The sequence below is a fragment of the Uloborus diversus genome, chromosome 3 (assembly GCF_026930045.1).
Source record: "Uloborus diversus isolate 005 chromosome 3, Udiv.v.3.1, whole genome shotgun sequence".
In the NCBI taxonomy this organism is placed as follows: Eukaryota; Metazoa; Arthropoda; class Arachnida; order Araneae; family Uloboridae; genus Uloborus; species Uloborus diversus.
The window spans coordinates 197,755,350-197,770,111 of NC_072733.1; the positions used below are offsets into that span (position 1 = coordinate 197,755,350).

The 14,762-nt window shown below is 34.4% G+C and overlaps 1 protein-coding gene across 1 annotated transcript in view; it reads left to right on the forward strand.

The window, feature by feature from the left end:
• The first annotated feature begins 5,510 nt into the window (after positions 1 to 5,510).
• The window catches only part of LOC129219373 (synaptotagmin-C-like), an 85,802-nt gene continuing 76,550 nt past the window's right edge, over positions 5,511 to 14,762 (forward strand). The window contains exon 1 of the mRNA XM_054853748.1: positions 5,511 to 5,639. The gene's annotated coding sequence lies outside the window, so the exon portion shown is untranslated. The remainder of the gene's footprint in view (positions 5,640 to 14,762) is intronic.

Consider the following 14,762-nt stretch of genomic DNA (forward strand, 5'->3'; position numbering starts at 1 on the left):
GACACTTAATCTTTAAATATGAGGCAGATATAAATTAAATATTAATATCACTTAATAAGCATTGTTTTAACGGTAAACGCGGTTAAATATAAGAGTATATGCATACGCATACCTACTCGTGTAGGCAAGTATATGGTCGTATTCATATAAATGCACTAATAAATACGTATGTGGGCATCTGAAAATATTTTTTATCTATACAGATATACATCCAACTATACACATTTATGCTCGTTTATACTCGTATAAATACGAACACCTATATACTCGGGTAGACACGTATATACGCGTACGTACTTGAATAGACACTTACATACAAGTATATAATATACAAGTATACAGGGTAGTTTAAACTCTAGGGCAAATCGTTAAAAAGTGTTACAGGGGAAGATAAGAAGCAAAAAATGTATAGAACATGAGGTTATAAACACAATGCTGACGCGCTACATGCACGCAAAGCCAGAAACTGATGGATGCAAGACAGGTCACAAATTTACTACATAACGACAATTTTACACAACATTTTAGGTCTTAAAGTTTTAAAGCGATTAATGAAACGCCTGCAGCTGTAATACATGCGTCGCAATCACAAAGCACTCTCTGTCGCAATAACGAGACTTTTAAAAAACTTTCATCAATCGCTGCGCCTTTGTTGCGATGCGTGTATTAGAGCTCCTACAGTCCGTAACTTTTAACAACTGCTCTAAATATTTCTTAAAAACTGAAATGTTGGGTAAAATCATCTTTGTGCAACGAATTTGTGACCTGTTTTGCATCCATCAGTTTCTGGCTTTGTGTGCATGTAGCGCGTCAGCTACCATAAGTTCCCTATGATTCTTTGCATCTTATCCTTTCTCTCAAACCTCTTAGATTTTTACTTGACTTGGATTCACTCTGTATGCGTACATGTGTACAAGCGTATATACTCGTGCATACAAACAAGTACTGGTGTATACACGTAAATGTACGTATATGCGTCTATACAGGTATATAATCGTGTTTACACTTATACACCTGTATATACGTATATACTCGTGCTTCCGTATATATATATATATACGCAAGTAGACACGTACAAACATGCACTAGATGTATCAACGAATTAACTCATGGATATATGTATGTACACTTACATATGCGTATATTTGTCTGCTATACACGTATGTACTCGGGTATGCACGTACTCGAGATACAAGTGCATATACGCTTATCATACTCGTTTATACGCGGATAAACTATGACCACTTTACCCCATGCTATGACCACTTTCCCCCACCCCATGGGGTAAAGTGGTCATAAATACATAAGGAAAAGAAAGTGTTATAAAACTTCTTAAATCAATATTTTTTTCCTTAAAATTCAATGTACTGTTTTCTTTAATAATGCAATGTAAAATAGCAACAGAAAAAGTTGAAGTGTTTAAAGAATTTATTGCATTTATTACCCACATAAGTTAAAAACCTACGATTTTATGACCACTTTACCCCACTAGACCCTATACAGTAGAGTCCCGACTTACGCGAGGGATGCGTTCCAAGACCCCTCGCGTAAGTCGAAATTTCGCGTTGTAGTAAAAGGTATGTATACCATTTTTTTTAACATACCAAATTCTTTTAGGCACTTATAAATACCTCTTAAACTGCTTTAAAGTATTCCTCAACAATACATTAGTCTCTTACATAAAGAACTTAACTTTTACCGTTTAAAAAAAAATTGTTTTATTCAGTATAAAATACTTTAAGATGCACAAAATGATCAATGGGAGGGAAAGACATGAAATAAAACAACACAGCACGCACAGTATGTAGTAATGATAAAATGCTGCACAATAATAGTACTATCTATTATGCACTATTCCTGAAAAAGAAAATAAAAGTCATTCTTGCGAAGGTTGGGAAAGTAACTTCAATAACTCAAAAGATTTTAACCGGTACTTTGGGACTTCAAATTATGGAGAGTTGATTCTATGGGACAAAAAAAGTACCGAAAGACTACTGCATAAGAAAAATAATTATTTCGAAGGGTTTTAAGGCACTTATGAGAGGTTAACTAAAGATTTTATCAATGTTTGTGAATTTTAGAAATAGCGGCGTTATTTTATTTAATGCAGCATGATTTTTACAGATCAAATAATGGTCAAACAAGTTGTGAAATATCAATTATTTTTTAAGCAAGTTTTTTTTTTCCAGAATTATATTCATATTACCGTCACTGTGGATCCTTAATAATTGCTAAAACAAAGTGTTCATAATTTATGAAAATTGTGAGAAAAGTACATTGTTAAGTTTTATAGATTTGGGGAATTGAAACATGATCAGTAAGCAGAACAATCAATTACTTTTCCTAAATGGTAGTATCCGTTGCAACGTTTTCATCCCGCAGCAATATGAAACAACAACATTGAAGCAAAATCTAAAATAAATTCGAAGACATTTTTACGAATTTTCAGGCTTGTTGCGTGACCGGAAGATATCCGATTTCAGTATTTCTTTTTTTTTAAAGTTTTCTTTAAGAGCAACTTTTCAGTCCTGTACCATAAAAAAAAAAAAAACTTTTACTCAAAAGAAAAAATGCCCAAAGAACAGGTGAAACTACTCAGGTTTTTTTAATTTTTCAGGCTCATTGCTCGATCCCTTTCTTTAAATTTTTTGAAAAAAGAATTTACTTATTTTAACTTTTTTGTGCTGTAGTGACTCAAAATTAAGCATTTTCTCACCCCAATAGAATACACACAAATCGAAACACGACATTAAGGCATATTGGGCGTGTTTATAAATGCAATAGAAAAACGGGTTATAGCTTTTCCTTTACGGAATCGTTTCCGGTACTATCAATTCTTACCTATATGTAGGAATAAGGTTGATTATCAAGATTTCATTATTAACTTACATGTTACTGATTTTCTATTAATCTATGTTGAGAACTGAGAATAAAAACACTTGCAGTACAACCTCATTTATCAGGACGAACCAGAAGAAAAGTCATTCCGGATGATCCAAAGTCGAATAATCCAGGTAGTATTGGTAATACACCAAGCAAATTCTTAAGAAGATTTACGGTTCATAACAACAAAAATCCATACTTTGTAGCAAAATTACAGAACTGTTTAAAAGTCAGTTAAAAGTATCAAAATTATTTTTCACAATAGGTCTACTGTCTTCTGGTTTAGGTGTCGTTTGAATAAAACAAAGGGGGCCAATCTAATGCTTTATCATTACAGTAAGCTGCAGTGGTGTTTGTTAGATTACCATACTTAACTCTACTGTGCAAGAGCTGTACATTCAATCAAGCGAATGTAAGCCGTAATCATAGATATGTTCTTGCTATTATAATTTAAAATTATCTTATGCAAATATAAATGTTTTTAAAAAGCTTCCAATTTGATGCTTGTTGTTGTCGTGTGTCAGCTAGGCTGGCAATTTGGGGCGCGCTGCTTCACTTTTCCAACTGTACCATAATTTGGTGTGAAGTCCGACTTCTACAGTACACACTTGCCATAAGGACCTGTTTATAGGGTAGGCAATCATTCACACAGAGGAAGGACAAGAGAGAGAAAGTACTGCCATGCCCGAGCCGGGATTCGAACCCAGACCTTCCTGTTGCAGTCAGACTTCTCTGACCACTAGACAAGATAGGCGGCAATTTCATGCTTGAAAATTAAGTTTGACCTGTCACAAAAAAAAAAGAGTAGATCGTCAAAATGCAATTTTAATTTGAACGAACAAGCTAAAATTCCAGTAGTGTTGCCCAGGGCCTGATTACTGAATAGGCCAACTGGGTCGTGGCTTAGAGGCTCCAAAATAACTGAAATTATACGTTTTGACTACAAAAGCCCCCCCCCCCAAAAAAAAAAAGTTTTTGGCCTAGCCCACCCCCCGCCCCCGATTATCTTAATCGGGCCCTAGTGTTGCCACTTCTTGAGATAAATTATATGAAAAAAAAATATTTTCAGTCATAGTGAATAACTCCATGGGACAATGTTTTAGTTTTTTTTTTTTTTTTTTGATTATGCTTTCACAGACGATATTTTTATGAAAAATGTTCATATGTTCTTGACACTTTTTCAACAAGCAAATGAAACTATATGAATAAGAAAATTTAAAAACTATTAGGAACTTAAGAACTAAAACAAGAAAAAAATTATTAACAAAAGCGAAATAAAATGATTTAAAAGGTGACCTGTGTTAAAATATTTTCCAACTCCTAAAATAATTGAAATATTTATAGGAAGCTGAAGCCTCAAGCATGACATGTAAATATAACAATATTTATATTATTTTTTTCAATACCCTACGCATGAAATTAAAGTTTAATTTCAAACAAAGGCGCCCATATGGGGGCAGGGGGGTTCAAGCCCCCCCCCCCCCCCCGCTCCTTTGAAATTAGAACTTCCTTGCTTTTTTCTTTGCAAAAATGTAAAAACATTTCTTCTCCAGCAATTAGTGAAAAAGTTATTAAAAATATCAAACTTTAATTACTCTAATCTGTACTGAAATCGGTTTTTATGGGGAAAATATCTGACCCCCCCCCATAAAATTTTGCATATGAGCGCCCTTGATTTTAAAGAAAAGAATATTTATAAGATGAAATATATCTCCATAAATATTAAGGCGTAGTATATCGCTCATTTTTGTACTAAAAAAGAGCGATTACCAGCCATTAGTGGAACAAAAGGAGCACTTTTTTCAACTACATGCAGTTCTTCCAAAAGAAAATTTCAGAATTTGCGTGTTTTTTTTTTTTTTTTGGCAATTGCATTTCAAAAGTATGCAGTTAATAGATTCGTTGTTTCTTTTTATTTATTTTAAATAATATATGATAATCATCTGAAAAATCCTATAACGACTAAAGGTACTTAAGGAACTAGTTAAAAGTTTTTGTCGCTACACAAATTATTTTTCATTTTATAGGAAAATTTACTATAACTTTGCTTTGTAAAGAATTTTATTTGAAAACACTGATCGTAGAGGTTAACTTTAGTCGTCCGGGATTTGTCGGACTCCATAACTATAGTTGGGGCAAACCTAACCTGGCAGCACTGTGAAGGCTACGCAGATCCTAATCTCAACATTACTACACTGCCAGGTTAAGTTTCCTCCAACTTCAGTTATATATTTACTAGAAGTTGTCGTATGTTTACTGTGCCATTTGGTACCTAAGTCCCTGGTTATGCCTTTGTTAATGCGCGTATAACTGTATTTGCAATAGCGTACACATTTTATTAATTAAATAAAGTTGACGTGAATCATTCTTTTAGAAAGCACTAACGGACAAAAGCTTCAAGTAAAAGGATTTCTTTTTCTTTTAGCGCTAATAAAATGGAAGATTCATTTGATTGATCTGGAAATGTCTGGAAACTAAAAGAATTGCTCCAGTATCAAAATAAACCAAATCCCTCTATTTCTCTTTACCGCTTAATCAATCCTCTATTCAGTCCGTCGGTGTTTACCTGTGGAGGAATACGCAGCTGTATTCGCGTCACAGGACCGTGTACTCACAAAGCAGGTGCCTCGTTGTGTCATGCGAAATATTCGTGGTCATTTTTGTAGAATATGCTTTCAAGTTGTTACGAACTTCGTTCTCATGTGGTGCAAGCAACTGACAGTTGATTAAGGCGACTTAACTTACGTACTAACAAGGTAAGTGAACTTATTTATGTGGTTAGAAATAAGATTATAAATTGAATATGTATGTTTCAGAATCTCGTATATGATGCATTCCCACATTCACTTACCTATGTTATATTATCCCCACATTCGCTTATCCCCAAACATCATCCAATAACAGTGAAGTTGTGGGTATTTTTTATTAAGTAGTAATGAGTCATTTTATTTTAAATGGTGTGACCATCATCCTAGTTTGCGATTCAGCTTATTTTTACTTCCTTTAACAAAAAAGGAAGTATTGTATTCACGAAAAAATTTTCACTCAAAAATCGGCCTTAATTTCCATTTTTCTCACGCCCGAATGAATGTTGAGTTTTTTTTTCGACTCGACCGCATGTGGATTTATGCCTAAGAACGTACAGACACCAGAAATATCCATTTTGACGACCCCCGAGTTAATTACAACGAATTTTCTCGTGACGTCGGTAGGTACGTATGTATGTGCGTATGTGTGTATGTATCTCGCTTAACTCAAAAACGGTATGTCTTAGAAAGTTGAAATTTGGTACGTGGACTCCTAGTGGGGTCTAGTTGCGCACCTTTAATTTTGGTTGCATTCGGATGTTCCTAAGGGGATCTTTTGCCGTTTTTTTTAGGGGGGGGGGGATCATTGTTAATTTCGATGTAAACTCAAGTTGTGTTATAATTTATCGGACACTTGGCAATATATCACCAGTCTTTTGGTTGCCAAGTTTTGTCGCCAGCTTCGCGACAAATTTGGAGATTTAAAAAAAATTTTTTTTTTTTTAATTTGGTTTCAGTTTGGCCACTGTTGGTGATATTTAAAAAGTAAATAATTGAATCACATTAAAATTGCCAATAATGGGGAAATGACATTAAATTGGAGTAAAAGGAAGTCATGTGATGCAGACATCAGCTCGTTTTGTTAAGAAGACATATTATCTTTAAATGTTAAATACCCTTCTTCTCCCGTTCTACAGTAAATTAACTTTTACTTTTGTTTTAATGGATTGTATAACATAACGTTTCAATTAAAAAATAAACTTCTTAGACTCAATTATTTTTAGAGGAATGGCCGACCATTGGGTACTAAATTCGTATGCATTTCCAATGGTCGGTGAAGACAGACTGACCACTGGTTCTATACTGTTTGGTTGATATACCCAGTATTCAGCTACGTATAGTGCAGTTCTGGATAGTTGAGCTGTGACCTTGACTATGTGTACCTGTTTTAGGGGAGTTTAGTAAGAAATAGACGTGTTATTGGCCAGGATTTTAGTTGGAATATTTTTGAAAAACTACTTAAGAAAGTTTCTCATTTCAACTTAGCGCCAATTACCCGTCCCTATTTACCGAAACAGAGGTAAACATTGTCAGAGTCGGAGCTCAACTTCTCAGAGCCTCACAATACTTAATGCGGATTTTCTAATGTTCATCAAATAGTAATTAAAATAAAGTATTGACTCAGCGACAATTTAGCTGTTTTGAGTAAAAATTCCCTCTCTAACGTTATTTCTTTTAAAGAAAATGTTTAAATTTTGTGGCTTCACTTTTTTCGACAAAAATAATCATTTCATCATTTTACTGCTTCTAATGTTGATTTTAGTTCAGAATTCTCAAAAACAGGGTTAAAAATCGGTTGTAAATTCAGTTCATCGTTACGTTTAGAATATGAGTTCTAATACTTAACTTGTCATTAAGAGATGGTAATTTATCGGGTTTATTTTTAAAATCAAATCATGATGCGTTCAAGAAATTAATAAAATTAATTATCCGACTGTAATTTAATTGGCAAATAAATAAACATTCACACTGTAAGGAACTAAGATGTAATACTTCAATAGGTACGTTAGCACAAATTATTTCAATGAGCATTAAACCTATGATTATTCTTTCTATTGCTCGTTTTGCTAAACTATTTGCTTCACAAAAGGTTCAAGAAACCTGTATTCTAGCTAGACTAATTATTCCAAATGTTGGTACCACTTCTTATTACTGTTTCTAGCCAAATATTTAACTCGTTGGGTTTTGTTTTCTTCACAAGGAAATCAAAATTTACTTCTTGTTTAAAAGTATGCTGTATTTATTTCAAAATAACATGATTTCAAAGTTGCATTACGTTGCTACCCACTCCATTTTAGTTTATTCAATGTTAAATAATGTTCTTGTTGAAGGCTGTAAGATTATCTTCATGACATCCCCCATTTTTCAGTTTCAATTTACCCACATACAGGTCCGCCATTTGTGCATTAAGGGGGGGGGGGGCAATTAATCCTCTATATTTTCAAAACATAATTTAATTACCGTATTACTCCGCATTATCCGGCGTGCCGCAAAACTCGGGGGTCACCAGATTTTCAATAACACTTGCCTGGTCCTTCCCGGCATGCCGGAAAAATCGAGGTTAGGAAAAAAAATATATATATAATTTGAATTTTGTCATCTTGAATTCAAATTATGTTTTTCGCAATCACGAGAGTGTGTGTATATGTAAGCGTTTGTGTTTGTGTGTGGGGGGTATGTGTGTGGTGTAGGTATGTGTGTTTGTGTCTGTGTGCACACATGAGTGTATGGGTAGTTGTGTGTGTGTGTAGGTGTGTGTGGGGGATATGTGTATGTGTGTGTAGGCATATGTGTTTGTGTGTAGGTGTGTGTGGGGGTATGTGTGTGTGTGTGTAGGCATGTGTGTTTGTGTCTGTGTGCAGGCATGAGTGTGTGGGTAGTTGTGTGTAGGTGTGTGTGGGGGATATGTGTATGTGTGTGTAGGCATATGTGTTTGTGTCTGTGTGCAGGCATGAGTGTGTGTAGGTGTATGTATGTATATGTGTGTAGGTGCGTGTATGCAGCTTGTAAGTGTAGGATATTGACGAAACCTGGAGACTGTTTTCCCTAAAGGTGCAGCATCGTGAGGACCCGGTCGACGGTGATGCTGCGGAGGGTGCTGTTGGGAAAAATCAAAGGAACGTCAAAAACAGTCAAATGAAAGCAATAAGCAATCGTGATTGCTCAAAAAAAAAAAAAAAAATATATGTTCAGCTTAAAAATGAATATAAGTTCTATACAAATCTTATTAGTATTAATAAACAGTTTAATTTTGTAAACATATTTACTAACATTGTCATTTGTTATTTTAACAAGAAAAATATCGTTTAGTAACTAATAATTTTATAAAAAATAAATTTAAACTGAGTAAGCAAACATTTAAGCAGGAAATTACCGCTTTAAACCAGTGTTAAAGCATTTACCATAGCTATTCAATAAATAAAATTAAACTTACCTCTCTAAAAGGAACCTGAAATAATTTATTTAAAAAAATTATGAGCAAATCGCTGTAGCGAAGATTGCTTCTGAATTGATTACTTAATTGGCATACAATTAAATCCATTAACAATGACGTACCATAAATAACAAGCACATGTTATGTGCAATACATTTTTTTTTTTTTTGAAAGAAGGTTACTTTCGAGATTTATTTATATTTTTCCTTACTGTTGTTTGCTTTCTGACTGGAGCTGAATGGGGAAATTTGCTTTTCTTTTGTTGCAAAATAAACCTCGAATTATCCGGCATGCTAGAAAATTCGAATTTCCCGGCATGCTGGTCAACCCTTTCTCAAAGGGTCAACCTCGCTTTTTTCCGGCATACCGGATAATGCGGAGTAATACGGTATGCATTTTTGCTCGTATTTTTATGCTTTTTTCCTATAAAATACATTGAATTCATACCCTTTGCCCCCTCCCCCCCAGAAAAACTTTGAAAATACGAACCTGCCAACATAATTCGTCTTACTCCACTTCGTTCACAACAAATGTACCTTTATCTGTGATAAATTTTGTTTTAGATGTGCCTATGATTGCCAATCTTTTAAGTGGTTTTCGAACAGATTTTTACTTCCTTTGTTTTGAGGTGAAATTGTTTCCAAAACTACGATTTTAATTTAATGTTCCGCATGTCGAAGTTTCGTTCTAATGAATATGGACCAGTCAAATGTCAATCATATCAATCATGAATTCACTCTTTATCGATCATGAATTCCATCAACTCTTTTATTCAGTCTTTATCTTAGCATACACAGTTAATACGAAAACCTTTTTGCACCGGGGAGGGGGGATCTAAGTTCTCATGCTTAAAATGGGTCCTTTCCCAAAAAACCCGGTTTAACCCGGGTCTTTTCCATTCTTCAATTTCTATTTTCGCAGTATATGATACCACTTTAGTAAGTGATGTAGGAGATAAGTAATAAAAAATGTTTTGCATGTGATGCATATATCCAAACTGGTTGCAATTTGAAAAATAATAAAAACAAATGTTACGAAGACATTAAGATTGCAGAATGCTTTCGTAATCATTGGAATAATTAATTTTGTAAGTACAATGCTATGCTGTAAGTTTCGCGTTAAATTTTGTTTAAATTTATTCACTCATACCCCATAAGAGTAATGAAAATGAAACGGCCGACTACTAGGCTCCTACATGGCTGAGCACTGGATTTCTATGGCCGACTACTGGAAAATTTTCTCGTATTAAAGATAGGTTAGTTTTTAAAATAAAAATGTTTTTATTTCTTTTTTATTTAGTGAATCGTTATCAGAAAGGTATATCTTAAAGTCTCTTTTTTTTTTTGTTTTGATAGCTGCAATTTAGAGTAACGGCACCAGTAACAGATATGCTTTAAGATATCGCTCTCAGGTTAATTCAATTTTCTAATCCATTTAATGTATTTAGACTTTTAAAACTATTTTTCTCCCATGCAACAACGTCTCATCTAACGTTTGGCTGTTTCTGGATCTTCTGAATTAGTAAATTCTATTTTTATTTGCTGAATTTCGAAGAAAACTCTGAACCCCAGTAACAGACACCAAAAAAATCTGATGATACCCAGTAAATGACAGGCTAAAAGGAAGAGTAACAGACAGGATGAGTAATAGACAAAATTCCTTTTTTCCTCTTAAAAATTTTTAAACGTTCTTTATTTATAGTACAAAAACTTTTAAATTCAAATGAGCAATGATTGAGTGACCCAGAAAATTTTCATCACAAAAAAATAAATAAATAAAATAAATTAGAATTTAAGACGACGACGAGTTTTTTACAAACAAAAATTCGATTTATACTCGTGCAATTGCAGGTTTTAAACTTCCAAATAGGAAACATTTTACTTGTAATATTATTATACTGTTAAAACTACAGGATGCATTCGTCACCTTTCAGGGGAGAAACGCTTGTTCACCAGCGGCACCCAATACGGAGCCGAAATCGCACCTCTAAATAGGATGAAAAACAGGCACCCTTTAAAAAATAGACAGCCGGAGTGAAAAAGAGGAACCTTCGGAGAGAGAAATGGCACCCTTACTATAGATCCTCCTCTCCCCTCCCCCATATTGTGTGCGTTTTTGAATACAGTTTTTTTTTTTTTTTTTTAATGATATTTTACGTTTTGGACATTTTTCACATTGAACTCGGTATTGGAAATGATTAAAACATGTAATTACAGCATTTGATTATATTTCAGAGTTTTCAACATAGTTAAGAAGTGCTCATTGCTCTAACTCAGTGTTTCTCAACCTCTTTTGACCCACGGGCGCGGTAAAAGCAAATGAAAAACTTTGCGGACCTGTGAAATCTTTATCGTTTTCTAAAAAATTCATAAAATAAATAATATTAATAATAACTCTGTGGCCGTTAAAAACATGTGAAAAATGAGTTCTGATGAGGTTCTGGTGAGTTCTGATGAGGTTTTTTTTTTACAAAAAGTAATGTTAAGAATTAATAAAACAATAAATATCTCCCCCTTTACTTGGTATCAAAGATCTGTCACAAATCGCTATAATTTAAAGACGAGTAATTACTTAAATAATGTGAGAAATTATACATTTACTAAAACATGGCGCATTCCGAAAATGAAGCATAGCTGTACTTATGAGTTATTTACATGAAGAGCCAAAAATATTCAGGAATATTACAGTTACGGAAAAACAAAATCGTTTCATAAACGTTAATCAAGAGTAACAAAATAAAATGCACATGAAGTTTTTCGACAGTTAAAAAACCAAAAGAAGTTTCTAACGCTACCGAGACATTAACCGCTAACAGGAAATGATTCTAACACTTGAATGAAAAAGCAAAAAAAAAAAAAAAAAAGAGCTAGACTGTGAAAGAGGTTTTTTTTTTTCGCTAGCTTTCTGTTATAATCTACGAAGCACAAGAATCATTTTTATTAAGATTCTCACTTGTTGATTATTGATAATCTTATAGCAGGTGTTTTTTTTTTTCGGTGATTAATAAAAGCTGCTTATCGAATACTCAAGAAAATAATGAGAGATATTTTTAGTAGCGTTTTGAATGATGGAAATTTCACGATAGTAACGGTAAACAGAAACTATAAAAGACAGTAACGGTAACTGAAAAGTAATAAATGCACTTTTAAACACTTAACTATGTTTGAAAGCCCTAAAAGCTACAAAGTGATCAAAAGCTGTACTAACTTGTAATTTCGGATAATTAATACTAGAAAAGTTGTGTTTTAATCCAATAGTGTACTTCATTCAATGTGAAAGACACACAAACGCAATCATCATTTGTCCGCCATATTGAGGTGGTTGAATGTATGTCTGAGACAAAAGCGCATGCGCAATGAGTCTTTTTGCGATTGCATGCTGTTTCGGCTCCTCTGCTCTATTTTCTGGCCTGCATTGCACCTTCAGAAACTTTGCTTTCACCTTAGAGGGAATATTTTCACTCGTCTTTAACTCCTGGTTATAACAGGGGTTCCAGGAAGGCAACTCGCCTAACAGCTTCGTTACTAAACTATGCAAAAGTAAAAATAAAAATACGTAAGTAATCATTCTTCATAATTCTTCACCTCCATTTGAACTCGAAGCTGGATGCCACTCTTCTTCTTCTTCTGTAGATGATGAGAATTTCTTCTTTCTGTAATTTCGTGGTTTCGTTATTGATTTTTTCTGTTCTCTGTGGTGTTCTCTCCAATGGCTTTTAAATATATGTTGAATTGGGGGAGGGGGGGGGGGGTAAAGCAATCAAAATTATTTTCTCTTTTTCACAGAATATGCTTGTATTAAGTATTAAATGTGATACTTGTCCATCTACAAACAGAATTAAAGGCTGAATTCAGAACCAATGAGTTTTTAGCCATGGCTGAAATACATTGGCCAAAAATTCAAAAAACGTCTTGCTTGTCATCCACCCTGAATCCGACTTTCCTAATCCGCAACCATGGGGCATATTGAACTTAATGCTATCTGGGATTCTTATGTATTTATTGATGACTGTTGGTGGTAGAAGATGCCAAGCACCGTTTGCAGTGAATAAAACTGACACATTCTTTTTCATCATTGTTCACAACTTGGTAACATTTTTGTCACTTTTAATTGCAAGCACTCGGGGTCCCTTTGGGTTGAGAAAAAAGGCAGTTTTATCGCAATTTAAAATCCGATTTGGATTTTCTAAAATGTCCAGGTGATTGTTGTCTTTTAAATAGTCGTTAACGGTCTTGAACTAGTTGCTTAGGTTTTCTGTGGTTACTTTTTAACGGAGCAATTTGAGGTTTTCACTGATCCTATGAGCGACTAAAGGGTTCCTTTTGAGAAAACTATTATATCATGGTTTTTCAGTTTTTCCATCAGTAAAAGAATTATTTCTCCCCAATTCCTTTGAGAGCAGCTGCACACTGTCTAAAATTTCTTCTTGTAATATCGGAAACCCTGCTTTAGATAATGAGACTATCCAGAGTACCAGTATTTTCTCCTCGTCCTTTGAAAGCACTGAGTCTGGACCCATCCTTCTTATGGTAGGATAAACCCCTTTTCGATTTTTTTTTTGCTGGAGCGGCAACATTCATACCATTACTATTTACATCCAATCAGGTTGTTTGCATCTGTACTTCACTGTAGCAGAATTTCCGGGCAGGGAGAGGGGGGGGGGCATCCTGAACTGAAAAAAAAAGGTGTATTCACTATTCTGAGGTTCAAAAAAAAAAAAAAAATGGCATGATTATGATTAACAGACATGCTTTTGAACCAGTAAACAGACACCCTGTCTGACACTAGTCACGTTGTTCGATTTTCAATATTGAACCTGTAAGCACAATCAAGTCAATGAAGTCCTCTTCTGGAGCTAGAAAAAAAAGAAAGAATGAAAAAGGTTTCAAGGGTCAATAACAGACATGGGTGTCTGTTACAAGAAAAACGAGTTTTTTGGGGATAAGTAACAGACATAGATAAAACTCACATTAGAAGTGATTGCACATGAGACACGGTGTGAAAACCGAAAAGAGCATAGTTTAAACATTAAAAATACCTCCAGCATGCACTCATAGAGACATTTTGCAATGGAAAATGATGGTTCAAAACACTCACCTTCTTAACGTAAACAGCTAGCTGCAGCATGAAACAGCAGCTATCCTCGTGGTGGTTATTCATAACCTTCCATTACTGCCTTGTACAGGGCCCGACTAACTAAAAGTGAGGCCCAAGGCCCACAATGTTTTGGAGGCCCAACACTCTCTATTCTGTCACTTTAATTCCGCAAAATAATGTTAAAATGATGTTTAACATTTACTAAAAAGAGAATTTTTTATTATTTTCCCAAAAATACGTAATTTTTTAATGCTATGCATAAGTTTTTCAAAAATTTGCGGCCCCTTAGGAAGGTGAGGCCCCATGCCTAGGCCTAGTTGTTCTGTGCCTTAATCAGGCCCTGGCCTTGTAAATACCAACTGACTCATGAAATTCCCTCTGATAACACTAGATGTCTGCATTGTATTTATTGACCACAGCAACATCAGTTTAACCCGTCTAAAATTCTTATTTAAATCCAAACTTATGGCTGTCTGTTACTGAACCTTGTCTGTTACTGGTGCCGTCATCGCAGTTTTTAAAATGTTTTCACGTGAAAAAGAAAGTGATAAAATTTTTTCAACACTTGCTAAAACAAAGAAGTTGCCACCACTGAAACATAAAATGGCACATTGATCAAAATGTTTGTCCAAGAGGTACAACTAGTATTGTCCTTATTTAAGAATTTTTCCAGATTTTTTGCTTGCAGTCATCTTTGTAAAACATACCATGTTCACATGTACCCCGTGCTCACGCGAACCCCCTTTTTCCCTAACTACTTT